This window comes from Saimiri boliviensis, chromosome 5, assembly GCF_048565385.1.
Source record: "Saimiri boliviensis isolate mSaiBol1 chromosome 5, mSaiBol1.pri, whole genome shotgun sequence".
In the NCBI taxonomy this organism is placed as follows: Eukaryota; Metazoa; Chordata; class Mammalia; order Primates; family Cebidae; genus Saimiri; species Saimiri boliviensis.
Genome location: NC_133453.1, coordinates 1,406,472 through 1,413,525, shown reverse-complemented (window position 1 = coordinate 1,413,525; position 7,054 = coordinate 1,406,472). Strand labels below are relative to the sequence as shown.

The 7,054-nt window shown below is 61.0% G+C and overlaps 1 protein-coding gene across 2 annotated transcripts in view; it reads left to right on the top strand.

Annotated features, from left to right (window-relative positions):
- The first annotated feature begins 4,186 nt into the window (after positions 1 to 4,186).
- Positions 4,187 to 7,054, top strand: part of GPR35 (G protein-coupled receptor 35) — a 35,003-nt gene continuing 32,135 nt past the window's right edge. For both annotated transcript variants that reach the window (XM_039469548.2, XM_039469549.2), the window contains exons 1-2: positions 4,187 to 5,501; positions 6,315 to 6,545. The gene's annotated coding sequence lies outside the window, so the exon portion shown is untranslated. The remainder of the gene's footprint in view (positions 5,502 to 6,314; positions 6,546 to 7,054) is intronic.

The following is a 7,054-nucleotide window of genomic DNA, read 5'->3' as shown; positions in this document are numbered from 1 at the left end:
ACAGTGTGGGAGCAGGAGCTGCTGCAGGGGGAGGAGCCCAGGTTCACCTGGACAGGGATCTTTGGATCGGGCCGGCCCCTCGGCCTTAGCCGGAGTTCACCTGCACAGTATACCGGCACCACTTACTTCTCCAGGCCTCTCGGTCCCACACACTGCGTGCTGCCATGAGAGCTGTAGTGTCACTGAACGGTGCAGAAGACAGTTCCAGGCACAGGTGGGGGGACTGCCACTGCTCCCTTCTGTTTTAGAGACAGGGTCTTGCCCTGTCGAGTAGGCTGGAGTGCTGTGGCATGCGCGCACTGCCATGCCTGGTTAGTTTTGAAATGTTTGAATAGTTAGGGGTCTCAGTGATCCTCCTGCCTTGGCCTCCCAAAGCACTAAGATTGCAGGCATGAGCCACCAGCCCCAGCCACTAATCCCTTTTAAATTCCATTCACTTCCTGAGTCCCTCCTTTGTTCGTGCCTGGGGAGACCCAGCATATTGGTCCTTTTTCACATTGCTGTAAACAGCTACTGAGACTGGTGATTTATAAAGAAAAGAGGTTTAATTGACTCAGTTCTGAAGATTGCACAGGCAGCGTGGCTGGGAGGCCTCAGGAAGCTTATAGGCATGGCGGAAGGTGAGGGGGAAGCAGGCAGGCTTCACGTGTCCGGAGAAGGACAAAGGGAGCGAAGGGAAGGTGCTGTGCGCTTTTAAACACCCGGATCTCACGAGAACTCACTGTCACGAAGACGCAAGGGGGATCCTGCCCCACGATGCAGTCATCTCCCGCCAGGCCCCTCCCCACACTGGGGGTTAAAATTCCACAGGAGATTCGGACGGGGACACCAAACCGTAGCACCCAGTGAGCCTGATGTGGGCCTCGCATCCCCGATACGCCCATCTCTGGAGTCCTGGTGTCTGTGCCCACGGGGACCTGTGCCACTGTTGCCCCTCCACGCCCTGGCCACACCAGCCACCCTCCTGGCTCACCCGCAGGAAGCTGCCCTGGCCCTGCCCCGAGCCCCTCCGCTTGCTGGGTCAGTGGCCCTCCAGCAGCACTGCAGTGGCAGCTGGGTCTCGCCGTCCTCAGACACGGATTCCTGAGCAGCAGGCGGGGCTCGGTCTCCCGCGTGCGGAGCCCTGCCACAGCGTTCCCTCATCCACTGGCTTCTGTGCTGATTTCAGGTGAAGCCAGTGGTGCTGCCTGTTGGGGTGCAGGAACTCGGGGTGAACAGTGAGGGGCTGGTCAAAGAAATCCCCCACAGGACAGTGCCCAAGCTGGAGGCTCCAGCCAGTCAGAGCTGCCCTAGAACCCTGTGCTTGTGGGCCGGCAGCCCTGTGAGGCGCCTGATGGTGCCGGTTGGGATGGGACAGTTGGGGTTGAGGGATTTCTCAAGGGCTTCCTCAGTACCTGTGCAGGGAGGGCAGTGGCGGGGCTGTGTCCATGTCGGAGTAGCCTGTGGTGGGCTCCCCGTGAAGAGTTCTGGAGCAAACCCTGCCTGGGCCGGCCACTGGGCCCTCAGGAGCCACTGTCCCCGAGGCAGCCCTGATGGTGGTGGACGCACCCTCCTGCTGGGCAGCTCTGGCCGAAGTCCTCAGTCAGGACCTGCTTCCCCATGTCCTAGGCCACCGCCTGAGAGGAGACCTCAAAAGCGCAGGATTCCGTGACTTTGGGGCCATGATGGGTGCCCGTCGTCTCCCCCGTGTGGGCTGGCTCCACTGGACCTGGCTGCCTTGGCCATCTCGCCTGCCAGCTGGAACCATGTTCCTGGGTGTGGAATGCGCTCCCTCCGGAGCCTGCAGAGACCCCTGAGGCCTCGTGTTTCCTTCTGATGGGAGGTGCCCAGTGCGGCTGGAGGGGACGCCTGGCGGGAATCCAGCCCCCAGCCCCTACACGTTTCCAGTGCAGCAGCTTCGGCCTGGTGTTCTTTGTCCCAGGCTGCCTCCTCTCCGACACCATCAGCATCCTGTCTTCAAGGTCATGGGTCAGTGTTGTGCTTTTCAGGGCATCCGGCCGCCTGCTCTCTGTCCTGTATCATGCAGACGTCCCTGCAGGCGCCTTTGTGCATTCCACACACACCGCACAGGAATGGGAGCCGTTTCTGATCTCCCGTGGTGTCTTCATCCAGGCGATGGCCAACCTCGGTACCTGGGCCTCCAGGGCCGGCTGCGCTGGGCCGCCCTCGGCTGTCACGTGGCCCTCCAGGAATCCCACCCCACGGGGCCACACTGAACCAAATGAGGAGAGAGCCAGGCCACCACCCTCTCTCCGCTCTCCCGAGATGCCATTGCTGCTTTGGGACCCGGGCAGTCTTGGCTTCTAGTGTGTCCCTGTTGGCCTTCCCACCACCTCTACCCCAGAGATGCAGCAGGAGTGTCGGCCGCTCCCCAGGTGTCCGTCCCAGTCGCAGGCTCAGAGGCCAGGATGTGCCCCGGTGGGTCTGTGGGCCCTGTGGGCTCGTGTGAGCTGGTCCTGGGCAGGACTCCGGTATTAACTGCACGTCGTGTGTCCCACTGTGATGGAGCCCTGGGGACCTCTGGGGACCAGTGTCGGCCCAGGGCCTGTGTGCCCCGTGGCTCCAGGATGCCAGCACATTCTCTCCGGTGCATAGTCCCTGGGAAAGTCCTTGTCATGCACACTTGCTGATGGCGGGAAGATCCTTAGTCTCTCAGGCCTGGCCACCTCTTCAGTCAGCAGATACCGCGGCTCAAAACGAACTCGGGCTCAGTGTGGCCCGACTGGGGCTCTTTATCAGGGTGACCGCACTCAGCCCTCCTGGACCCCTCCGCCGGCCCCACTGCGCACTGCCCTCGCCGGCAGCCCTGCCGTGCTCAGCTGCCATCCCATAAGCCCTGCAGGCCCCTTGGCACCCCTCGGCCTGGTGACCTCTGCCCTCGGCCAGCCAAACCCTGTGATGCTGGTTCCTGTGGCAGAGCTGCCACTCCCCATTAACCAGCATGGCGCAGGTGAGCGGCGTGACCTTGGTCTTCCCAGGGAACCAGTGCTTGGTGGCTCCCAGCACATGCCCGCGCATGCCCACCCTCCACCAGCCACGGCAGTTCTGGCATCTTCACCCTGCCCGGCAAAAGTGGGAGTGTTGCCCACGCTTCTAGGATGCCCCAGGTTTGCTCACCTGCAGGGGCCTTGCCAGAGTGTCAAACCCTGTGTCTTGGGACACGGCTCTTAGGTCTTGGCTTCCCCATCAGGCGCCTCAGCATCCAGTCCCACCAGTGCTCCCCCTCGTGTGCCCCGAGCTGGCCAGGCCTGCAGCCCCTTCCCTGCTCACTGGATGTTGCTGGTGCTTCCCTCGGTCAGCCCGAGGACCCAAGGGGGGCCAGGGCCTGACGGGGGAGGAGCGAGGGGTGGGCCCTGTCTGTCTGCAGGCTCAGAAGCTTCCTAAGAGGCTGGGGACAAACCTTCAGGCACCACGCACTGCCTCCTCCCTGTCCAGGGTCCTGGGTTCTCCAGACGGGGCCCTGGCCTTGGCTGGGCATTGACCAGGAGCCGAGACTGCTGTGCCCCCGCCCGGCTTCTCCGCACTCCAGCCCGGGGACCGCAGTGAGGCCTCGGCCGCCTGCACCTTCCCCACTCTCCTTGGACCCCTCGTGTCTGTGCATTCATCAAACACGGCAGCTGGGCGCCCAGCACACCCCCTTCCCCAACCCTCTCACTGGACCCTGGAATCAGTTTTACAACTGGACTGGACAGGAGGACACCTTGTGCCAGGAACTGGCTGTCTCTGCTGGCCGGTGATGGGTCCCCGTTGCCAGTGGGCCGTGAGTGACCCAGCTCCAAATCCCAGACGACTGACTTCTCCAGTGAGGGTTGGATTCTCCAGAAGCAGAGGCAGACAGAGAGCTTGGGAGCAAGATGTTTCGTAGGGAAGATGGAGGAGGTGGGGTTGGTGAGGGAGAAGCCGGAGTGCCCCCCACCTGGCTGAAACGCTTGGACTTCGTGCCCTTCTTGGCTCAGCTTCCCCAGGCAGGCTACCCCATGCCATCCCCGGGCAAGGCTGCCCCAAGAACGCTGCCCACAGCCTAGCCCCTTCCCTTGGGGCTCCCACCCCGTCTCACACACTGGCCAGCATACTCACTCAACAGCGGCTGTGTGGACCATAACCCTGGGAACATCTGCAGGGGGGGCGTGCCCTTGGGGGAGACTCCCGGGGTGTCGGGAGGGAAGGGAGGCAAGTGGGGGTGAGGTGCTGCGGGGCTTTTCCTGCTTTCTGGGCTGACGGCCCCAGGCCACCCAGTGACGTTTGTCTCTTAGCGTCTGCTGGGGTGGACTCTGCAGAGGCTGCTGCCCGCCTGGACGGGCTCCTGGCACAGCTCTGCTTATGGGTGGAGGCCGTCTAGAAACCCTCAGTCCCCTCTCGGCCTTATAGCCGGCAGCCCTGCCCGGACCATCAGCGGGCATGTCGTCAGCACCACCGCCAGCACTCCTGCTCCTGGATGCCCGTGAGCTTCCCTGCCTGGGTCACCCAGGGGCCTCTAGGGGTGCTCTGGAGCTGGGAGCCACTGCCCAGCACCTCCTGCCCTCTCCGGGCCTCTCTGGGCTGCCTGTCAGTCACTCAGTCTCCACTGGCCACTTGTTTTGCTGCCAGGCTGTTGGTTTACATGAAAATAGAGACAGCCAGAGTATCCTCAGCCCACGAAGAGCCCCTGGGTCGCACCTGCTGAGTTCCTTTGGGTTGCTGAAACAAAACACCTTAGCCTGGGCGGCTCATGAACCACGGACTAGCCTTGCTGTCCGCTCTGGAAGCTGCAGTCCGAGGTCAGGGCACTGGCAGGCCTGGTGTCTGGTGAGCACCTGCTTCCTGGTCCAGAGACAGTGCCTTCTCCCTGTGTCCTGATGTGGTGGAAGGGCACGGGAGCGCCCAGGGACTGTTTTATGTGGACACTCCTCCCGTTCACGACAGCTCTGCCTTCATGACCTCATCACCTACCAGAGATCCCACCTTTTCATTCCTCACCTCGGGAGTGAGGACTTCAGTACATGGGTTTCGGGGACATAAACGTGTCATCCTTAGAAGTGCCCATGTCTTACACAAACGCCGAGTTCCCAGTGGCCTGTGTCCTGGCAAACGAGCGCTGCCCTGAAACCTAAAATGCTGTTTCCCCAACGGCAGCCCTGGCAAGGCACCCAGAACTCTCCAGAACACTTGAGGGCAGGGCCTGGCCTTTCCATGGGGTCCAGGGCTGTGGGGCCCCTAGAGATACTGCAGGCCTGCCAAGCAGGGTGTGTGGGCCGAAGACTGTCCCTCCCATGGTGGGAAGGGACAAAGGGCGGCCCTGGCAGATGCAGACGGGCAGGACTGGGTGTGGGCACGAGCACCTCCTTCCCAGCCTTTCCCGGGGACTTTGCCCCACACCACCTGCCTGGGTTTCTTCCTGTCGTCACGTCCAGCCCCAGGAACAGTGGGTGACTCCTTGGTGGGAGCTGTGTCCTGATTCTGATGCCTTCTTCCTCACAGTCCTCCAGGCTTGGGCCAGTCTTGGGGGCAGCAGAGCCTCTGGGGTGAGTGTCGAGATCCTGAGCCCAAGATCGGTAGAAGGGGAGAGGGCCGGCCGGGGCAGGGCTGCCAGGCCAGGTGCAGGAGCGGCCAGCCAGGCTGGGGCCGCGTGTTCCGCCCTGAGCTCTGGGCTCATGCTCTCTTCCTAGTCGCGCCTTGCCTGCCGTTGCTTGGAGGCCTCATATGATTTTGCATTTTTTTTTCACCCAATTTTTGCCAGACTTAAGCTAGTTTTGCTGCCTTTTGAAACTAATGGCAGAATCATTTTATTCCGGGGGATAATTTGGGCCTTTTGATCCCAACATGAAGCCCTGGACGTGGCAGCTTCATCAGGAGAAGGGTCTTTTCTGCTTTGGAGGAAGGGTTTTGGCGGGGAGGCTGGCCTGGGAAGCTCAGGAGCTCTCGGCTGTCCGTAGCATCCTGGGGAGCTCAGACTGCGGCTGCAGGGTGCTGGCCATAACCCTCAGGCCGTCCCGCTAGTGCAGCCCCCGCTGGCCCTTCCTCTCCAGTCCCCAGCAGGTACCGTCAGTGTCCACACACAGAGCACTGCCTCAGGTCGGGGCTAGGACCACAGGACTCACTCAGGGGTCCCAGGGGACATGGCACCAGGGTTAGGTGGCTGAGTCAGGGGCATATGCATTGTCCCTCACTCAGGTCAAGGCTCAGGCTGGGCCCATCTTCGCTGTCTGGGACACCCTGTCCCTTTGTGAATCCTCCAGGGGGCAAGCTGCCGGGGGAGGAGCAGCCAGGCTTGGGCCAGGGCCTGGAAGGGTATGACATTGGCACTGTGGCATCATGTGCCTGTCTCTGCGTTCCAGCTGACACGGGTTCATCACCCCTCCTCCACACCCTGTGAGGACATCAAAAGCATGGACATGTCGCTTTCCACGGGACACATCTTACTGCCCACTGTTCCTCCATCCTAATGCCTCCCAAGCACACGTGTGGGTGGCAGGCGCACTGCTGATAGCTGTGGATGTGGCCAAGACAGTCTTCACCCCCACCCTCATGGCGTGCATGATCTGTTAGGGAGGACCGTCTGCGCAAAGGTAATCCATTGAATCAGAAGCGGAGTTAGTAGAAGAACAGGGGAGGGTGACGGGGGCAATCCTTAAAGGGGCTGGACACTCTCAGGCAATGGAAAGACGCTCTCTGTGCCTGCAGTGTGGGGAGTGGGCTTGGAGAATGTAGCAAGAGCTGAGGCTGGAGATGTAAGCAGGGGCCTTGAGTGTTGTTCAGGGAGCCTGAGTCTCATCTCATGGGCACTGGGAGCCACTACACAGTTTAAAGCAGGATCTGACATCCATATGTTTGAAACCTTTCTCTGGCTGAAGTCTCAAGGATGAATTGGAAGTAGAGGACCAGCTAAAAGGTTGTTACAGACATTAAGGTGGTGTCCTGGGTTAGGTGGGAGGTGATGGAGACTGAGAGAATAGGCTAGTGTTGAGCTATGCCCAGGAAGCAAAACCAATTGGGCATGATGCTTGATTGGATTGATCACATAGATCAATATGAGGAGAACTGACATATTTCAATCCATGAACATGGTATACCCATC